A 20,072-nucleotide genomic window follows, 5' to 3' on the forward strand; every position below is an offset into this window, starting at 1 on the left:
ATTGTTATCAGCATCCCCCCGTGGACAGCAGAAAGCCTCGGGGCCAGCAGCAGGTGTCACTTCTGCGAGACTGTCTGATGCTTTCTACAGCTGAAGACTCCCAACAGGGCCGAAATCCCTCAGGTTCCACACTTGAGCAGTGCAGAAGATAAGAACAAACTTTAAAATCCTGGATAATCCTCTCTTTACTAATAAGCAGTTTTACCTAAATCCTGCTTTTAAAATTCTGCTTCCCCACCTGATGCTGGTAGAAGCGAGTTTCCACATCCTATTTCCAGTCTGCGTTCGGAGGACGCTCGCCCTGGACTCCGCCCCAGGCTGAAGGTGCATCTCCCTGTTCCATCTCAAAACCCATCCTCTGTCCCCACGAGCTGGGGCTCCGCCAGCACTGCCTCCTCTGTCCCCACTCGGCACACCTGGGAGAACCAGGACGTGTCTCGGTTTCTTGTGGATGAGACTACCTGCCGGCCCTCTGCAAACCCCCCAGGAAGGATGGCCCAGGAGCCCCAACAGGGACAGGTATTTAATTAATTTAGTAAACATTTTAACAACACACATCGTTATGTGCCAGACACTCTAGCACTTTAATATTAACTCGTTCCATCTCTATAACAACACTGAGGCAGATACTTTTGTTAAGCTCATTTACAGATGGAGGAAACCGAGGCAGGAGGCAGTCACCCAGCTGCTGAGTTCTGGAACTGGAACTCAGACACAGCCGGCTGGGTCCAGGGTCCCCCTATTCAGAAAGTCACTGTGGGGAGTGAATTCTAATGATGTTAAGAGCATTCAGTCTTATTTTTCCCTTGACCCACATATGTGGGGGCCTAGAAATCAACCATGAGCATTGGTTTGAATTGTCCTGATGGCAATGATAGCCAAGGTTAGTTCAGCACCCCAGCAGTGGACAGCGCTGGGCTGGCAGCCGGCTGCAAAAGCATGAAGGTTGCGAGATGCTTTTGTGTCTGTCTCTACCTGTCGGATCAAACTGAAAGCCAGTCTCTCTTCACTGGTTCTTAGATGAGGTGGGTATGTGGCTGGGCCCTGCCTCCTGGATCCAGCGCCCACAGTTTGGTGGAATAGATCTGTCTATGTCAAGATGTTAAAGACACCCAGCCAAACAAAACACATTATTCTCATTGCCGGTCTGTTCTCAGAGAGGCTCCACGCTGGTCCTTGACCACTTTTGCCGTCTTGCTCTAAGCCTTGTCTGGTTCCCAAAGATCTTTCTGGAGGGGCCAGGGTAAGTGAAAGATTGCTTTGCCAATGCCCAGCTGTGTGGGTGCCAGTGAGGAAACCACTGGGTCTCTCCCCCAGACCAATGGTGTCACTCGGTCTGACTCCAGCGGCCACGTGCACCCTTCAATCAACACCAGAGGACCTGGATATTGTCAGAAAGAGATTCTAAGGGCCATTTGGGAGCAAAAGGGCCATTCACAATAGCTCAAAGTGAAAAATAATGCTTATGAATCTATTCTACGCAGCGAGCAATTCTTCTAACAAGAGAACCGAGAGTGAGAACAAGTTCTGAAGGTAAAGCTACAAATTCTCAAGGAATCACGCTATAGATTTCCTATAGACGGTTCCGTGTCACGTTATGACACATTTGTATGAAATTATAAAAACCAATATTCACCCCGGGATTGTGCAATAAATAGAATTTATTAAAGTACTTGTGAGGCGCCTCCAGTGAGAAATTCATCTTTGATCCAGATTTTAATAAGGATTATATAATCATAACGAGACTGTAATAAAACGGCATTACCTGAATAATCCATTTTATTACCAGTTTTATTATGAGTTCCCATTTATTACAATTCACTGGATATTTAAAGCATATGTAAATGATGCAATATAAAATATATGAGGAACAAGAATCACGGTATATGTCTATGTAAATTTATCTTCCTGATACTGAAGATCTCCAGATTTCCCAAGTTTATACAATCAGAAAGGATCTCAATAGAAGTTTAAAAATGCGGCTTTAGGTCTCAGGATGAAATATGAATGTCTCACCATGAAAATGTTCATTCCTTTCTAGGATATGAAATGTGGTCTGCAGGATTAAATCTTTATTAGGAATACTCCAGCTAACCAAAACCTGAACAAGTCGCCAGAAAACTCTTTTAACTTTGGCCTCTGTTGGAAATCTTCCTATAATATCCAACTCCCTCCATCAGTAAGTACAATCTGAGGACCACACATAACCCATGATCAAGGCTCAAGGTCATGCATTCGCCAAAACACAACGAAAGCAAGGTCAACATGAGCTCCCTTTCTGAGAACTAGGGGACAGGGGATGGCCGACTGGACTCGCGATGCCCAGCAGATGTCCTGACCATGTTTCTAGCTTTGTTTCAGGTCATTTCTAGATTAAATGATGCCTTCCATCTCTCAGTTCTGCAGCTTTGGTCTTCCCTTCTCTCCCACACTTAGTACTTAGCATTTCCTGCCATCTTTCTTCTCTTTCTCTCTCTGTTTTGTTTGTGGGTGGCATGCCCTTTTCCCCTCCTAATCAGTAAAACCGCTAAATGGACTGCTCCAGCCTGTTATCTCGAAACCCCAGATTAATGCTCTGTAGATTGTCCATTGCTCTGATGGCACTAAGATACCCCGCCATTCTCTCCAAAAACCACAAGACAGAAGTGAGACGAAGCCAGGAAAGGGTTGGCCCAACTAGACCTAGTTAACGGACGCTCCCTGCCTAGTTCTATGACCATGATAAAATGTCATGTCCTATTAATACAACACTCAAGGAGCTGGGACAAGGAACAAAATGCCTCTGTAAGGTAGAAGCTGGGAACCACGGTGACATCTCGTCTCAGCTGTCACTCACTGGAGACTTGGGGGCAGGGTTCTCTCCCTGCTCTTTCATCGAAATGTACAGAGCTGCATGTGTGACTCCCAAGGCATGGGGACACTGGACAGGAGAGGAGACTCACAGATGTCACAGGTCCTCGGCCCTCACTGTGTGTAACTGCCTGTCCTCTGGGGAGGTAGGTACAGGCCCAGACTCCTTTTCTAAGAGGGTCTAAGAGAGTCAAAGGAATGGGCGTAGACAGAATGAATGGTGGACCCTGGGGGTGGGGGAGGGGCGTGGGAGTGGTTTACTGAGGACAGTGTCATGGTGGACGGAGAGAACTGCCCTGCAACACAGCACCTGCACTTAGTAACACGGCACCGAGTCCTTGGTAAGAGGGTAGAGCTCAGGTTAAGTGTTCTTAGCACAAACAAACAAAACCAACAACAAAGGGACACAGAAACTTTGGGAGGTGATGGACATGTTTGTTACCTGGAATGTGATGATGGTAACACACATGTACACATATGTCCAAACCACCAAACTGCATACATTAATTATGTGCAGAGTTTTGTACACCAATTGTAGACTAAAGCTGTGAGGGGAAGCTTTTAAAAACAGCTGTTATTTATAAAAATGTCAAGCGAAGGTAGTGACTTAAAAGGGCTCCTGGGTGAGGGGGTCCCTGGGGCGCTGGCTACGTGGCTGTGAGTCTCTTGTGAGAATTCGGAGGGCTATGCATACATTTGTTGAGAACGTCAGCAAGCAACCCAGAAGCTTCAGAACTATCATGAAGTGCAAAGAGCCCCCGCCCCCCACCCCCCGTGTCTCTGCACATTGTCACTGCCGCCTTGGTGGCAGAGCACTTGACAATCAAACTTGAGTCAATGTTCAAAGCACTTTCCGGAAGAACATAATTAGATTAGAATGTTACATTTGTTAATTTTTCAGTTGCTCATTAAAATTGACATGTCATTTGATTTTGACAGAAACCTTTCATCTTGATGTAAGACTGTAGGCTCTTTTAGAAAAAATAAAGCTATATTTAGGAAGCTCTGAAATATGACAACTGCAATAATGAAAATGAAACCTCTCTCTCCATCATTCATATCTAATAATCACGAAATAAATCATCTTCCCCACAACGTTTAAAAAGAAAAACAGCTGGGGCCGCAGGCTTTATCTAAACTTTTAGAAAGACGAGCCCATCGTGGGAGGAAACGGAGTCTGGGGAGGTGCTCAGCGCACGAGGTGAGCCTGCTCTGTACAGGAGCCGGGGAACTCGGACACGGGTCACGGGTTCTAGAAAGGTCTTTACCCCCTTCCTAAATGACGTCAGCCTTGCTAGGCTGCTCTCTAACACTGACCTGCTGGGTTGTGCTCATTCCTGCAAGGAAAAGAAAAAGACCCCTCTGGGTTCTGGCTGTGCCGTGTCCAGTGGGGGCTTCTGGAAAGTCAGAACAGAACCAGCTGGGCGGCGACCATCAGACAACCGGGGGTGGGCAGCGGGATGCACGGGGACCCTGGGATGGAGAGCCTGGGCCAGTCCCCCTGCCGTGTACCAGCCACAAGCTCTGGGGCTCGTGAGCTCGGTCCTTGCACCTTCCCAGGTGTGCCCTTGTCACTGTAGTGCGGACGGCTATCTTCCCTCAGTCTCTCTCAACTCCAGTGGCTGGAAGGCAGGGCTCCAAGGAGTCAGAGAAATTGGAAAATTAAGACGGAGGGAGCCCTCCCCTCGGACTGCGGAGAAACAGGGCCTACCTGCAATGGTCTGTGCAATGAGCCAGAAAGGATGAGCAGAACGCCTGGGGACTCAGGGTGTCCTGGGTATGGCAGCTGGTCACTAAGATCACAGCGGCCCCTGTGCAGAGGAAGCAAGACGCAGGTATGGCTGTCACACAGCGCCAAGCACGCAGCTGATACTCCGTAAACCTCTGTCTCCCTCCCTCTTCCTGAGCTTCACACAAATCACTGGCTCTTGCACGGGACGGGGGTTTAGCCGACGTGGACCTTCGACGCAAAGGCCATGCTTCCTGGAGCCACAGCCATTTCTGAGCAGCCTGCAGACACCTCCAAAGGTATCCTCAGTATCTATCTCCCAGAGGTGTGACCAGAGCCACGCTTCCCGGCAGCTGTGTGGGCCGCTGAGTGATGGAAGCCATCCAGGGATGCTCCATGAAAACCCAAGAGTGGACGAGCCTCTAACCCTCTCACTGCCAGTGATTCTTAAAGCCCAGCTGCAACAGTGCGACTCCCGCCCAAACCTCTGTCACCCCAGCCTCGTGTCGTCACCAGAAACCCCCAAGTGTGGTCCATCACACAGGGGATGACTGAGACAATGGGCATCAAGATGGAATGAGGGCTCCCACCTGCGCGGTCCATCCAAAGTGCCATGAAAGCTCAGTAACGACAGCTGTCACTCAGGATATGACCCACCCCGTGTCACTGCTGACCTGGGAGCAAAAGCTGGTACTGAAACCAGCCCGTGATTTCAACATTCACAACAGAAAGAGGGATTTTTGTTTTAATGGAAGATGCTGGGGTGCAGAACGAGGCAAGGCAAAGAGATTTTTTTGTGTCTGTGATTCTGGTTTATTTTCATTAAAAAGCAGACTGGAGAATCTGTTTATTGCTCGACCCAAGAAATCTGTCTACGATGGTGTTATCAAATGAGTTAGAACTAAATAGTATGGATGTCATCTTTTTTCAAATTTTGAAATAGTTTAAGACTCAATGAAGTTTGCAAAATTAGTGTAGAAAGTGCCTGCGTCTTCCTCCCCAGGGACCTCCAATGACAACACCTGATATCACCCAAGTCCCCCACGGGGCAGGAAGATGACCTTGGCACAATACTAACTCAGGAACAGACCACATTCGTAGTTCAGTTTTTTGCCCCTTTTTAATGGATATATTTAATTGACTGTATTTCTCCAACAGGGAGGCATTCCAAGTGGAAATATGCCTTTTTCATAACAATATTCTTCTAACTCCATGACATAAACACAGTAGCACAGCTGACGACAACACAGTGTCTTCCATAGCTTTAGTAACTGGCACCACCAAGAATAACTGAGGGAAGGGGTCAGATACAGATCGAAACACAGTTGCTGTGCTTTGTGGAAGTCCCACAGTCCATGACTGGGGAGCACATCGTCCCCCTCTGTCACTTGGGGACAGAACAGCCCAGCCAGCTCTGGCAGCCACAGTGGAACCATTCAGTGCCCAATTCCCGGCCAAACGCAGAACCATGTCCCGCCTGGGACACAGTCTTTGCAGATGTAGCAAAAAATTCTCACCACTGTCACTTCATGAACTGTTCTCAACTGGGGGCAATCTGTTCAGCCTGCTCCCACCCCAGGGGCACTGGGCAATATCTGGTGACATTTTTGGTTGTCACAACTGGGGAGGTGCTTCTAGCATCCCGTGGATGGAGGCCAGAGATGCTGCTAAACACCTATGGTCTCCAGAGCAAAGAATGATCCAGGCCCCAGGTCAACAGTGCCAGGTTGAGAAACCCTGACGTGTCTTATGTCTTTGACTGTCATATGCAAAGATTTCTTATCATCATTGGTTCTTATAAAAACTTATAAAACTTTCATATTGTTCTTTTTTTTTTGCATAGTGGTTGTGGGACGGTCAAATAGGAAAACAATGAACAAATCTCTGACCTCAAGTATTTCATAATATTAAACTACGAATGTGGTTTATTGCCTGTGTTTTTTTTCTCATTTGAATAATCGGAAGGGGTGTGTGTCTGTAGATTGTTTTTTGCTTTTGTTTTTCCTTTAAAAATCACACTTTTAATGGGCACCCACACACAAACTGTGACTCAGCTGTGTTTTTGTCGCTCCCATAAAAGGACATGATTTAATTACTTTATCAGCGTTTTTCTTTGTTCCAATTCAAGTTCAATTAGTTGGACTAAATGACACAGTGGATATGAAAAAGCTTTGAAAAGAGTTTAAAGCCCTACACACATAAAGTGTCATCATTGAAGCCATGAAAAACAATTTGTCCCAACTGTAATTATGTGATATTTGCATGCGTGAGTAACAACAGACCACCGTCTCTAGAATGCCTTCATATTTACAAATCACTTACACATGCATCATTGCATTAAAAAAAGGGAAGCAGTGAGCAGTCCGCAGACAACCAGGTCTACAGACAGTCTATCTGGAAATTCAGGCCCAAACTAGCTTCCTTTTCCGTCCATAGGTTGAATTAATCAGATCTCTTCTCCCTTCACCTTGAGAAAAGCCAAGCAAAGTGGTTGGTTTGTCCTGGCACAGCCATCGGCAGCTCTTAGCCACTGTCATCAGTAACCCTTTCCCCAGTATTAACCGTTTTCAATTTTACTTTTATAGTAATGTAACCGCAGAACCAGGTCAGACTCATCCTGTCCTGCTTCTAACAGGACCCCGAACCAAACTTTACCCCACTCACGAGTGACACAGTGAATCCTTAACTGCTCTGCCCACCGGGCCAAAGCACCAGCCATGATCAAACTGGAAGCCAGAATGTTTTCAGAAGCCAAGGGGCTGCTGTTCAGGAAGACCTGGTGCTGAAACCCCTTAAGTCCAGCGCCGACCCTGGATGGGGAGACGGGTTGGAGCCTTGCCTCCTGTCTCCTCGCCTCGGAGCTCGCCAATAAAAGCTCTTTCTCTTCTCAAAAGCCAGTGTCACAGTATTGTCTTCTATGCGTGTGGGGCAGCGTGCCCCAGCTCAGTAAAGCACAACTCAGCACCACAACTCCACGTCCTAGCAATGAAAAGAACTCACTACTTACAGGGGACAAAAGCAAAGTTGTCTGCATTGACAATCAGGTGGGCAGACGGATGGCGTCTCCTCCCCAAAGGGATGGCAGAAAGTTGCACGTCCACTCCCACACCCCCACCTTTTGTCCCAAAGGAATGTGTCCCTGACGTTTCCCTTGGACCCACTTTCTGTTGCATGTCCTGTCCCCTACCCCATGATACCTGCGACCTCCCTAGGTGTTCATAAAACGAGTTTAGTGAGAAGTATGGCTCTTGACTTAGAGGCTGCTGGAAGGAGACATACTTTACAAAGGGGCACCCCATGGGAGGCCATGGAAGGTGGCAGAGGTGGACTTGACACGGGCTCAGAATTTTTAGCCTTGCAGTTCTCCCCCCCCCACACACTCTTTAACCTACCCAGGAATTCACCTGAGGGTACTACAAGCCATGACCTTGGACAAGGCCTCCTGATGGCGATTAAACATTTCCAGCATGAAGGAGGAAACAGAGGCACGGTTAGAAACGGATGGAGCGTGGCTGTGTGGACAATGCTAGCCAGCTTGGGACGCTGGACTCCCCATCTGTAAATTGCTGGGCCAAGGAATTATCAGGAGAGAAAAGCAAGACAGAAGCCAAACCAGGATGCTCATCACACAGCGTTTGGTTTCAAGGTACCAGCAGCTAACGCGTCGGCCAACCTGCCTACCTCACACATTCTGCATGTCAGCGCAGCTGCCCAGAGTCAACAGCTGTGTGTGTGTTTTCCACTTTGCTTAAAGCAGAACAATGAAAGGACTCCAGCCCTTCAGTAGTAAGCCTCTAACTGATCGATTGGCCAGGATAACCTAAAAGTAAAAATTGAAGGGAGAGGGGAGGTGCTGAAGCAGATAACAAGACCCCAGGCACCTGGGCAGTCAGGTCAAGTCTGTACAGAGGACGACAGCCTGCAACAGGGTGTGTGTGGGGGCAGCGCTGCAGCGAGCCGCCCACCGCCCAGGTCCCTGCAGCCTTCCTCACCCAAAGGGGAAAATGAATCAATTAATAAAAACAAATTACCTTTTACCAAGTGAAATAAAAGCCAGTATAAACGAAGAACTGGGTGTGTGGCAGATTTACACACGCTATAACCATTCCATTTCAGGATGGAAACGCTTTAATGTGATATTAAAAAAGATCAAATTAAGCTTTAATGAATGCGATATTCGGTGTCAGAAACGGCACAGCAGCTCTCACATTTTCAGACTGTAATTCCACCTGCGTCAGCTGCGGAAGGGGGGCTGGCCCTGCTCCTGCCCCAGCGCGGACGCGCCACCCACAGGCGTCTCCCACCCTCCCCAGTGCCGGCTCCGAAGGCACCGCCGGGGCGCAGGGGGGCGGGGAGGTCAGCGTGGGGGGGGGCGCACACAAGCCGAGGGGCGAGAGCACCCCTGCCATGAGGAGCCCAGCGCTGCGCATTTGGGAGGAAAGACGCGGCCTCCTCAGACCCTTTGCTCCAGAGACGGTGACATTCCACGCATCCCAGGCGAGAGGCGGCCCAACACCAAGCAGAAAACAAATGACTTAGCGCTCTCAGGAAAAGGATAAAAATGAATGAACTGACCATAAACCAGTTGCTCCAAGACCGGTGTTCACCTTTCGCAGGAAGATAAACGCCACGCGACACACTGAGGTCCCAGGACGTGGCGGGCGCTCTTGCGAGGAGCCCGCGTGGAAGCCGCGTGGAAGCCGCGCTGCTCCGCTGTCCCGCGTTGCGTTGTGGGAACCGAGTGGGCTCTGCCCGTCAACGCCGGTCATCAGGTAAAGCTGTGGTGAGAGCCGGCTCTGGGATGGGAAACTCCTGGGCGCAAACCCGGGCCCTGCGAGGCCTTGCTGGAGTGACCTCTCTGTGCCTCAGCCCCCACCCCGCTATGGAATAGGAATGGCTCTCGCTTTCCCACAGGTCCCCAAAGATGAATGAGGGCGCGTGCTGTGTACCTGTCGACAGCCTGGCAGCAGGGAGTCTGTCTGGAACTCATCACAACGCCCTCAAGCAGAGGACATTGCAGCCGGCCGCCTCCTCCATCCTTCACACGCATTGTTTCTCCCTCCCAAACGAGTTTTCTACGGACGCGTTTGATTGTGTTTAGGAAATAATGCGTTATGTTGCTGTTGATTTACCCCATGGCTCAGCAGCTGTCCGGCATCCCTCGGCTGAACAAGGCAGGGAGGGTACAGGGCCTGGCTGCCTCGTCCTGTAGGCGCTCAGAGGCCAGCGGACGCACAAAAACGTTCAGTGCTGCCCACGGGGCCAGTGCATGGTCATCGCACAACTTCGCAGAAATGACCAACAGGAAATCCAGCAGCCCTGCTTCTGGGCAGCGAAAGGCCCTTCTCATGGACACGGTCATGAGAGGAACTGACCATCTTGCAAGCATTCTTCAAAGCAGGACAAAGTGTGGGTTCACATGTAGTCTTGATAAGGGGCGCAGACCCTCTTCCCCCTGCGTTCCCACCGCGATCGCGATTCCACTCGCCCTCCAGGCCCGATGCGAGCAGCACCTGCATGGAGCCTCCTGCCTCCAGCACAGGTGGCATCCGCTGCTCATTAACACTTAATTGCCCCCTTCATTCTACTGCCGAGGCTGGGTGATTATAATCCTTTCTTCCCCGGAGGAGGCGGAAAGCTCCTTCAGGTTAACGGCCTCTGATAAACAGGACAGAAGGGACTTTGGGCCTTCAGGCCTGGGGCCCGGGAGGTCTGGGTGTGGGCTGCTTACAGGTCTGTTCCCGGAGGTGGCCAAGATGAGGACCCCTGCACGGGCTGCTCAGAGGGCTAAAGAAAGCACTGCAGGTCAAAGGCTGGGCTTGGCGCTTGGCCCACAGGAAGGGCCGGCCAACTGGCCAACTTTACCAGGAACGGCGGTGACAGGCGCGTGCAGGTGGCACCCATTCAGGAGGGGACGGTCCTCGGAGGGGCCTGGGAGTGCTTTCTGGGTGGCTGGTGTATGTGACGAGCTGGCCACACTGTCATTTCGTTTGTGAAAATTCATCCAGCTGCGTGCTTATCGTCTGTCCGTTTTTCACTGTGTGTGTTATATCCCAATACATTTAAAAATCCCTTGGTACGAAAATAGGACTCGCGGTAGGAGCTGAAATGATGGCCCTGCCTGGCGTCCTTGCCAGGACGAGGTGCGTTACGAGGAGACGGGCAGCTGTGGGCAGCGGCTCCCAGCGCCTGAGAAGGAGCTGAGTGCGAGCGCCGGGCTTGCTCTCCCCAGCCTGGGAACAGAGCCGGTTCTTTTTGGTGACTGCTGTCAGCAAGACCGTGGTCTGACATTTCATCCCAAGCCAGCACTGGGCCTGTGTTGTTACTGTCAGTCAGGGCTCCGCGCCTTCTGATCCTTTGCTTTAAAATAGCTCAGCCGCTGAGCTTTCTGCCAAGTGACCCTGTAGTTTATGTTCCATGATGCTGACTCAGGGATGCAGGTCGGAGGCAGATGGAACCTCCAGGCGGTGAGGACGCAGGTTCTACCTTCGACGCATGATGCCTCTTGACCACTGTGCCTCAGTTTTCCCATCTGTCAAATGGAAGCTGTGATCGTATCCACCTGGCAGGGCGGTTACGAGCTCCTGAAGAGAGAAGGGCATGATGCTCACTCAGCGTCTGATGCAGGCTCCATAAGTGACAGCTGTTGTCATCGTGAGAAATCGCCGAGCCTGGGAGGGAGGTGCAGTGAGAGAGGAGCACTAAACTGACTGCTCTGATTAGAACGGGCTGTGTGGGTCTGCTGGCCTGTCCCATGGTACTGAGTCCCCAGGGTGAGAAGCCTATGGCAGCTGCTGGGGGACAAGGCGGCCTGTGTCCACTTCCCAGCCCATGGCCCCAGCAGGTTGGCTGCAAGGGTCAAGGCTTCCCATTGCTCCTGATGCTGGGGCAGGTACCTGAGAGCCAGCACCTGCCGAGGGGCGGCCTGTGGGGGAATCACACCAGGGAGGTTGGGCCTGGCTGGTGACACACACCAGGAAACAGACTGTGGTTAGCCCAGCAGGAGTTAAAAACACTGTTGGATGGGAGGACAGTCTGTATGAAAACTAGGCCAGCCAGAGAGAGGGAGAGAGAAGAAAGGAATGAGGGGAAGGGGAAGGAGGGGGAGAGAGGAAGGAGGGAAGGGAGGAGGGAAGGAAGGCGGAGAGGGGCGTGACAGCAAGACAGCAAGACCATGAGATTAGCTCTCCCAGACAGATGTGAAAAAGCCAGATGCAATTATTTGCCTTTGTTTGTGATGGTGCCTAAAAGTCTTCATTCCTGGTTACAGTAAAAGAAAGGCAGTGCCCACAGCGGGGACGGCAACGCAGCCTGGAGTCCCAGGACTGGCCGTGCACTGGCTCCCGACGCCTGGACTTGACGGAACCCACAGCATGGGGGTGGACTGAGGGGGACCCAGTTCCTGACAGACAGCGTCCATGGCTCCAGTGTGAACAGATGCCCCGCCGTCACGCTGCAGCCTGGGCAGGAGGGCTCCCTCCTAACTAGCGGGCTCGCTCCTAACTAGCGGGCTCACTCCTAACTAGCGGGCTCCCTCCTAACTAGTGGGCTCCCTCCTAACTAGTGGGCTCTCTCCTAACTAGCGGGCTCCCTCCTAACTAGTGGGCTCCCTCCTAACTAGCGGGCTCTCTCCTAACTAGTGGGCTCTCTCCTAACTAGCGGGCTCCCTCCTAACTAGTGGGCTCCCTCCTAACTAGCGGGCTCCCTCCTAACTAGTGGGCTCTCTCCTAACTAGTGGGCTCCCTCCTAACTAGTGGGCTCTCTCCTAACTAGTGGGCTCTCTCCTAACTAGTGGGCTCTCTCCTAACTAGCGGGCTCTCTCCTAACTAGTGAGCTCCCTCCTAACTAGTGGGCTCTCTCCTAACTAGTGGGCTCCCTCCTAACTAGCGGGCTCTCTCCTAACTAGTGGGCTCTCTCCTAACTAGCGGGCTCTCTCCTAACTAGTGGGCTCCCTCCTAACTAGCGGGCTCCCTCCTAACTAGTGGGCTCTCTCCTAACTAGTGGGCTCCCTCCTAACTAGCGGGCTCTCTCCTAACTAGCGGGCTCTCTCCTAACTAGCGGGCTCTCTCCTAACTAGTGGGCTCTCTCCTAACTAGCGGGCTCTCGCACGTGGCTAGCGGGACTCTGGGCTTCATGCCAGTCCAGGGCCGCACGCTCACCAGAGGCCCCAGGTCCCATCACGAGGGTGACTCCACAGAGCCTGGAGCCCGTGAGGTGGACGGCGGCTGGGCCTGCAGGGTGCTGGCCACACTGAGACATGAAATTTTTTTCGTCATTTGCCAAAATGCAAAAGCAAGCTCATTCCACGTTAGAAAAAGAATCCCAGTTTCCTTTTCTCTAACACAGGACTATAAACCCTGCGCTGTGTGTGACACTTTGAAGGAAGCTTGGGGACCACAGTGTCTTGCTTCTAGGTGAAGGGTGGACGCCCAGTGCTGTCAAGGGTCCCCTGCCCCAGAAGGCCAGGCCATGGTGAAGGCACACCTGTGCAGAGGCCTTGGGGACACGCAGCCCCTCCCACCAGCCTGCAGCTGCTGCCTGTGAGCCTATGGTCACCACTCACAGGGAACGTCACGTTTATGACCTAAATCCTCTCCACCCCAATTCCACAGCTGCTCGCAGGACAATGAATATTGGGCCAGAATCCCATGTGCGCTTCCCAAGGCAGAATGAATCTATTGTTCTCAATCCAGCCCCACTGCCGAGAGTCGTGTCAACATGCTACCAGCCAACTCCAGGTCCAGTAAATATTTGGCTTTAGTCAAGATTGGGTCACTCAAATTAATGCCCATGGCCCTTGCGTGGACTGGTGACAAAGAGCAAGGGTGGTCACGGGGGGTGATCGGAGGCCAGGCCTGCAAACCTGGGAGGGGCAGGGGGTGAGCACGGGGTGGGGGGAGCTGTCCTCCCAAGTGGGGACAGCCGCTGCTCACCTGTAGCTGAGAACAGCCACATTGGGATGCAGGCCTGGGGTGGTCGGAGTTTTTTCAAAAGCTGTTTTTTTAAGATAAAAGGAAGCTAAATGGGTTGCGTTTGGGAGACAGATTTGGTTGGAGGCCGAGGAGGCCTGGCTGAGCATTTGGTGACCCATGTAGGGTTAGGGTTAGGCCACTAACCACTTGAGAGCCGTGTCGCTGTGGCTCTGTGCCTCAGTTTCCTCCCTGTAAAAGGTGGTAGCAGTACATGGCCTGCAGGCTGCTGAGGGGCCGACATGGGACCGCGTATGGAAGCTGTGAGCAGAGCTCAGCCTGTGCAGACGTTCCTGCATGAAGACCACACAGAGAGGGAGCGTTAGGAGAAAAGTCCCCCATCGTGGGCTGCAGGCCTGGGCCAGGCACCCCGGCTGCCCGCTGAGACCCACTCGGCACCTTGTGACATCACAGCTGACGGGGCTCCTCGCAGGCAGTGACAACAGGCTGTCCATGGGCAGAAGAGGTCAGGGCCGGGCGTGGCAGGAACGGCTCTTCAGCTGTGCGGGTCTGGATGTGGACGGACACACAGCCATGGAGGCAGCCCTTTGAGACTGCGAAGGCTGCTGCATGGACGGATGGCGTGGCCTCCATCCTGGCTTTGCCATTTAATAATGGGGAAAAACAACAACAACACAAAACTTGACTGTCCTGATCCTACTAAAAAACGACCTGGTTTTGATGGACCGAACTCATAATTTGTCAAAACAAACAAAAAAGCACCCTCGACTTCAAAGCCTTCAGTGCCCCCGTGGGCATGGGTTCTCTTTAAGGAATTAATTTCCTGAGCTCATACGAACGAGTTTACACCAGCAGGAGCACACAGCCTGTCCCTGCTGCCTGCAGGCTGTGTGTCACCAGCCACTGGCCACCACGGGTGTGTCTGCTGCAGGCCACCAGTTACCTAACTGAGGAGAGGACGTCTCTGGAAAACACAGCTCCAGGCTGCTCGGCTGGTCTTTGGAAGACGACACTGCACCATTTTTAAGTGATTGCTCATGAAATGACTCGCCCCACCCACTTCCTCTCCCTCCCGTGACCAATTTTAGCTTCTAAGCCAGCACTTGCGGAACTGGGTCGTGAAGGAAGAGGGCGTCGCTGGTGCATGTTTTCATGGACTTAGCCATTGGGCCTCTCATCCTTCTGGGCCAGAGACATGATGGAGCTTGTGATTCAAGCTGCAGTCAGGCCACTTGGAGGAGAGGAGGGTCCCTTGACATGACCAGGGCTCACTTTCCGCCTTCCGCAGGCCTGGCTGTAAAAACCCACGGGGACTTGAGCTCACACGCACCCACACACACACGGGTGCAACCCTAGTTACCACGATGGGGACTCGTCAGAGAGGGACAATCGGGCGGGGCCACAGTGGGACACGGGCAGAGAGGTCACAGAGGGCACACAGTGTCTGCAGGCCAGATCACCGGTGCCCCGCTGCCCGCTGCAGCCAGGAGCCGGGCTCTAGTTCATGTCTCTGACCAGTCCCAAAGCCGCAAGCTGACAGCGTCTCCGTAGACACAGTGGACTTGGGGACAGACTTTGCATCAGGAGGAAACAAGACGAAGTTAGTACGTGGAAGGGTATTGCTGGTGAAATCCCAGCAACCCCAGCAGGCAGGCCTCCCAGTTCTCAAGAGGCGAAGAGGCCCCTTTCTCTGCAGGCATCTCATCGGGAATGCAGGAATTGTCCAGATATTTACTCTCCAATATCTCCATGAAAACAAAAATGAGTTTCACGTGTATCAATGTCTTCAGGGCAGGAAAGCAGGACCGAGGGCCGAGATATGGGACAGCGTCCAGGACGACTTAATCTCAGGAAAGTGATTAGCTCTGTTTCTGACTAAGAAGCGTGGCGCGCTCGAACGTCTGCCTGCCAGCTATTTGCTAAAAATCGAAATCGCCTCTCTCTGCCTTTCCTTCTTCATCGATACAAGGGCCACAAAGTCGCCTCATGCATAAACAAGCAGATTTGTAAAGAGCTAAAAATTGCCTTCAGTAAATGTTTGAAAGTACCAAGTGCTGGTCAAAGGGACGACCTGTTTCTCTTAGAATCCCTTCCTTGGTGGCTGGGGAGGGCACGTCTCTGCGTCTACAGTCTAGTGCAAGCTAAAAGGATGTAATGGAAGGAATGTTCCAGTGAATTCTCCCTCTGAGTGGAACATGCAGGACCATTACAGCACAAGCTGTGGCATCAGGGCAGATCACAGACGTGAAGGCAGGTGTAAGATGTCTCGTAGGCCAGTGGTTCCCCAGATGGGGATTTCCAGGCTCTACCACTGAAAACCGCAGTCAGGCTGGTGGGGTGGGGTCAGGTGACTCTACGCACACGCCCACCAGCAGGAGCACAGTAGGTGACAATCCCACACGGTGGACACTTCCTATTTGATTGACAGTACGGTCTCGCCTGACTGGTGCATTTGTCTCAGGCACTTAGGACCTGCCTCCCCTAAAATAATTTAGGGTACATGTTTCTACCACCTTGATCACCCCCAAACCGTCCCCCTATGGATGTCCAACCATGAGGCAGTGATGGGTGACGAGAGGGGGTGGCCGGTTACCTCCCGGCCCCCACAGGCCATTGCTCCAGCAGCCGACAGCGGTGGAATTTAGTGCAGGACTCGTCTCTCTCAGGGGACGTCATCAGCCCATCTGGCCAGTGGGGGCATTCAGATAATAAACGTGCCACCCACCCCTTTGATGGAGCAAAACGGCCAGGCCAGGCCAGCGGAGCTCCCACGCAAACACGCCCCTGCCCTCTGCCCCATGCGACCCCCAGGGCTCAGCCTCTTGCCTCAGTCACAGTCCTGGAGGACAAAGCAAAACTCCTCAGAGGGCAAAGTCAGGGGCACCCAGAAGAAACACGGCACACACCACGTACGCACCCTTAGCCCTGCCCTCTTTCTAAGCATTACTCAGAAGGAGTGCTCGCGAGTATAGACGCTAGTGTTATTTCAAATCACTAGATTTCTGGGTTGACGAGCTTTCTGACCATGTTTTCAAACAACTTTAAGAGAATAACAGTCCACTGGAACACACACACACACACACACACACACAGCTATGCAGGCTGTCAAAAAGATTTCCAAGGCGGAATATAGACGCAGCCATTAGCAGAGACACAGTTGATTTTAATGAGAACCTTCACCATAGGGAACCCCCGGCCCCCACCCCCTCCCTCTTTGTTTGCCCCTAAAATATGGTGCTCTGGTCCTGAACTTCCTGAGACAGCTGCCGCGAGCGGGAAGCTTGCCGCCCGGCAACCTCTCTGAACGGTGCTACGCCATCTTCCCTCCGTCTCAGGTGGGCCTGGTTGCCTCTTGCCTGTGACATCTGACGCTGCCAGAGCCGGTGCTGTCCAGCGAAGGCTCTGCATGACCTCTCAGTTTCAGCCCTTTCTCCCGGTTCAGGACCCCAGCTTGGTTCCCGCCCTCCTCCTCTGGCCTTGCTTGGCCAGGCAGCATGACTTCCTCACATGCCTCAGACTCCCTTCCCTCCCCGCCTCCGGCCTTCCGGTTCAGCAGGTGGGAAGAACTTTCCCCGTCGCTCGTGACTCACACTCTCATCTTGCTTCAAGGCCCACCTCAAACGCCACTCCCTCCAGGCAGCGGGGGTTGATTCCCCTAACACACCCAGCTGCATTCTCAGAGCAGCTACTGTGCCTCTTCCATGGCTTGTGTGTCCCTCCCACCTGGAACCGCCACTACTGTCGTCCAGTTCATCTTCTCTAGGGGAGGACGAGGGCTTCCTCTGTGGGTGGGAGGCACGGCCAGGGCGTGGGGACTGGTTGATGGGTGGGGCTCTGAGAGCTGGCACCCCATGGACGTGTACACAGCTGGGAACCGGGCCCGTGTGCTGACCCCACGGTTCTCCCGGGCCCTCCTTAGACTCTGGTGAGCTCAGTCCATCAGGCATCTTGCTGTCCCCAGCGGGTCCTGCAAAGGCAGTCACCTGGCCTTCCAGCTGCAGGGCACACGCTGGGGTACGTGCCTGCACCCACCCTTCCCTCCTCCGTGTCTGAGATGAGTGGGCGGGCGGGAGACTGGCCTAAACCAGTTGTGGGACCCTATCCCACCCCTTCCTCCATAGACCAGACCCGGACCCCAGCCGCAGCCCAGTGCTGGTTTAGGAGGGGAGCATGTGGCCCCCAGAGCAGCAGGGGACAGAGGGTAGGGCTCGGAGAGGCTTTTCCTGTGCAGAGGAATTGAACCCAGGAGCTGACACGTGCTGCAGCGGGTGGCGTGTGGCTGTCCCCACCCCTGAGCAGTTAGCCGACCCAGCCAGAAGCCCGCCTTCCACTCTGGGTGCCAAGCAGTGACCTAGCACCGTCTCTGTCCTGCCCTTCGGGCCGTCAGAGGTTTCCGTGCCAGCCAGGAGCAGCTTGCCACACAGCCGCTCCAATCCCCCAGGCCACCCATTCCAAACCCCCACGTAGATGCAGCCAACCCAGGCTGGGCAGACCCTACATCTGCTCATGGGAACGCCCCACCTGCAGTGTCTACCGACCGCTCCCTCACACCGGTCACCCTGCACGTGACCAGCCCAGCAGCACAGCCCTCTGCCGTCCAGAGGGGACTCAGAGTGATACATGCACGACAGCGGCTGGACCAGCTTCCGTCTGGCATGTGAGGGTGGCTTCTCAGGCCTCGGTCCCCACTTCGAGCGTTAAGGCCCAACAGGGTGGACCCATGGCTGCTGCTCAGACGCCGTTTCTGAGTTTACTTCCATCTCAGGAGGACGCAGCACTCTCCGCGAGTGCATTTATTTATACATTGGCTGACTGAGCGATTGGCTGACCAAATCGTTTATAGTGACACAGGGACTCTGCTTCTGTTTCTACAACACTAAGGGGCAAAAAGCATGACAGGAGCTTGTGAGTCCAGGGTGGCTTCACTGGGGAAACTGTGTACAGAGGCAGGAGGACACCCCGAAGTATCAACAGTGATTTTCACCCAGCGACGGAATCTGGGCGTTCTAAATCATCTTGTTTATACTTTTTAAAAGAGGCCTTTTGTTTTCTGATAGTTTTAGATCGACAGAAAAGTTTTGCAGACAGCACAGAGCTCCCACTTGCTCCATTACTGACATCTCACCTCACTGTGGAACATCTGCTACAACTAACAGACGGGTATTGACGTCTTATTAGGAACCGAAGCCCATACCTTTCTCAGATTTCCTTAGTCTTTACCTTTTTGTGTCTGAGGACCCCACCCAGGATCCCACATGACATGGAGTTAACTGTCACCTCTCCACAGGCTTCACTTGGCAGTGACAGTTTCTCAGACTTTCCTTGTTTTTGGTGACCTTGACAGTTTGAGGGTTACCGGTCTGGGATTTTGTAGAACAAACCATTGATCTTTACATGCAGCACCGTTTGTGTCTCTTAGAGCAGACACTTGTCTCTGAGACGCAGGCAACCCCACTGGCGCTGCTGGCTTGTCTTCAAACTTTTTCTGAAAAGCTCAGCGAACTTCTCAGAGGAGCCGCCAGTCCATTTGGTGTCACGTGCTCACTGAGAACCTTCATCTCCATTTGGATTCCAGCTTCAAATAAGAACTAAAAATAAACCAAATCCACTTACAGAATAGATGTTGAGTGAGCTAACTGAACACGGCATTATCTGAGGCTGGTTATTATAATCAAGATGGTTCTGCCTTGTTCTACAATCTCCTAATTAGATGTGGTACCAAGAGCTATTCTGGCTCTTAGAAAAATTACCTTTGGAGAAAATGTGTGTGTTTATAACCATCTCTCTCTGTGTATACGTACTTACTTGTAGTTGTTGCATCTGACTCAAGAAACCACATTCTACTAAAAACTCACACAACATGTTGCAAACTCACAAAGGGAAACAAAAAACCCCAGACTCTCAAAACAGGGCATATTTCACTAAATCCGCATCGTAAGGGAACTGTGGCAGCGATGGGCCACTGAGTCAAGTGTCTTAATTTCCCCAGTGGCCTGGGGCGTTCACGCCTCGCGTCTGCTGCGCAGACCTCCAGGAGCTTTCTGCGTACTCTGGAACCTGCTGGGCGGCACAGACCCTGGTGCCTTTCTAGTTTGATGTAGTCTCTCCCATGTGTTCATTTTTACTTTCGTTGCCTTTGCCCGGGGAGACATATCCCCCCAAAATATTGCTAAGACTCATGTCAAAGAGTTTACTGCCTCTGTTCTCTTCTAGGATTTCCATGGTTTCAGGTCTCACGTCGGAGTCTCTAATCCACGTTGACTTGACTCTTGCATGTGACATAAGAAAGTGGTCTAGATTCATTTTTTTTTTCTTTTTTTTTTTTTTTCTCCTATCTATCCAGTTTCCAAATACCATGCATGGAAGAGACAATCATTTCCCCGTTGCATTCTCACCTCATTCGTCATAGGTTAATTGACCATATACTTCTCAAGCTCTTCCAAAAATTTGAAGAGAACAGAACACTTCCAAACTGATTCTATGAAACCAGCATTACCCTGGTACCAAAGCCAGGTTTCCTTTCTAAACCATTTAAACCCGAGGCAGCACCGTGCTGTCCCTCC

At 52.2% G+C, this 20,072-nt stretch overlaps 1 protein-coding gene across 3 annotated transcripts in view; it reads right to left on the reverse strand.

Annotated features, from left to right (window-relative positions):
- Positions 1-20,072, reverse strand: part of CDH4 (cadherin 4) — a 398,533-nt gene that overhangs the window by 207,765 nt on the left and 170,696 nt on the right. The window lies entirely within an intron of this gene.

The sequence above is a fragment of the Rhinolophus sinicus genome, linkage group LG13 (assembly GCF_036562045.2).
Source record: "Rhinolophus sinicus isolate RSC01 linkage group LG13, ASM3656204v1, whole genome shotgun sequence".
Taxonomy (NCBI): Eukaryota; Metazoa; Chordata; class Mammalia; order Chiroptera; family Rhinolophidae; genus Rhinolophus; species Rhinolophus sinicus.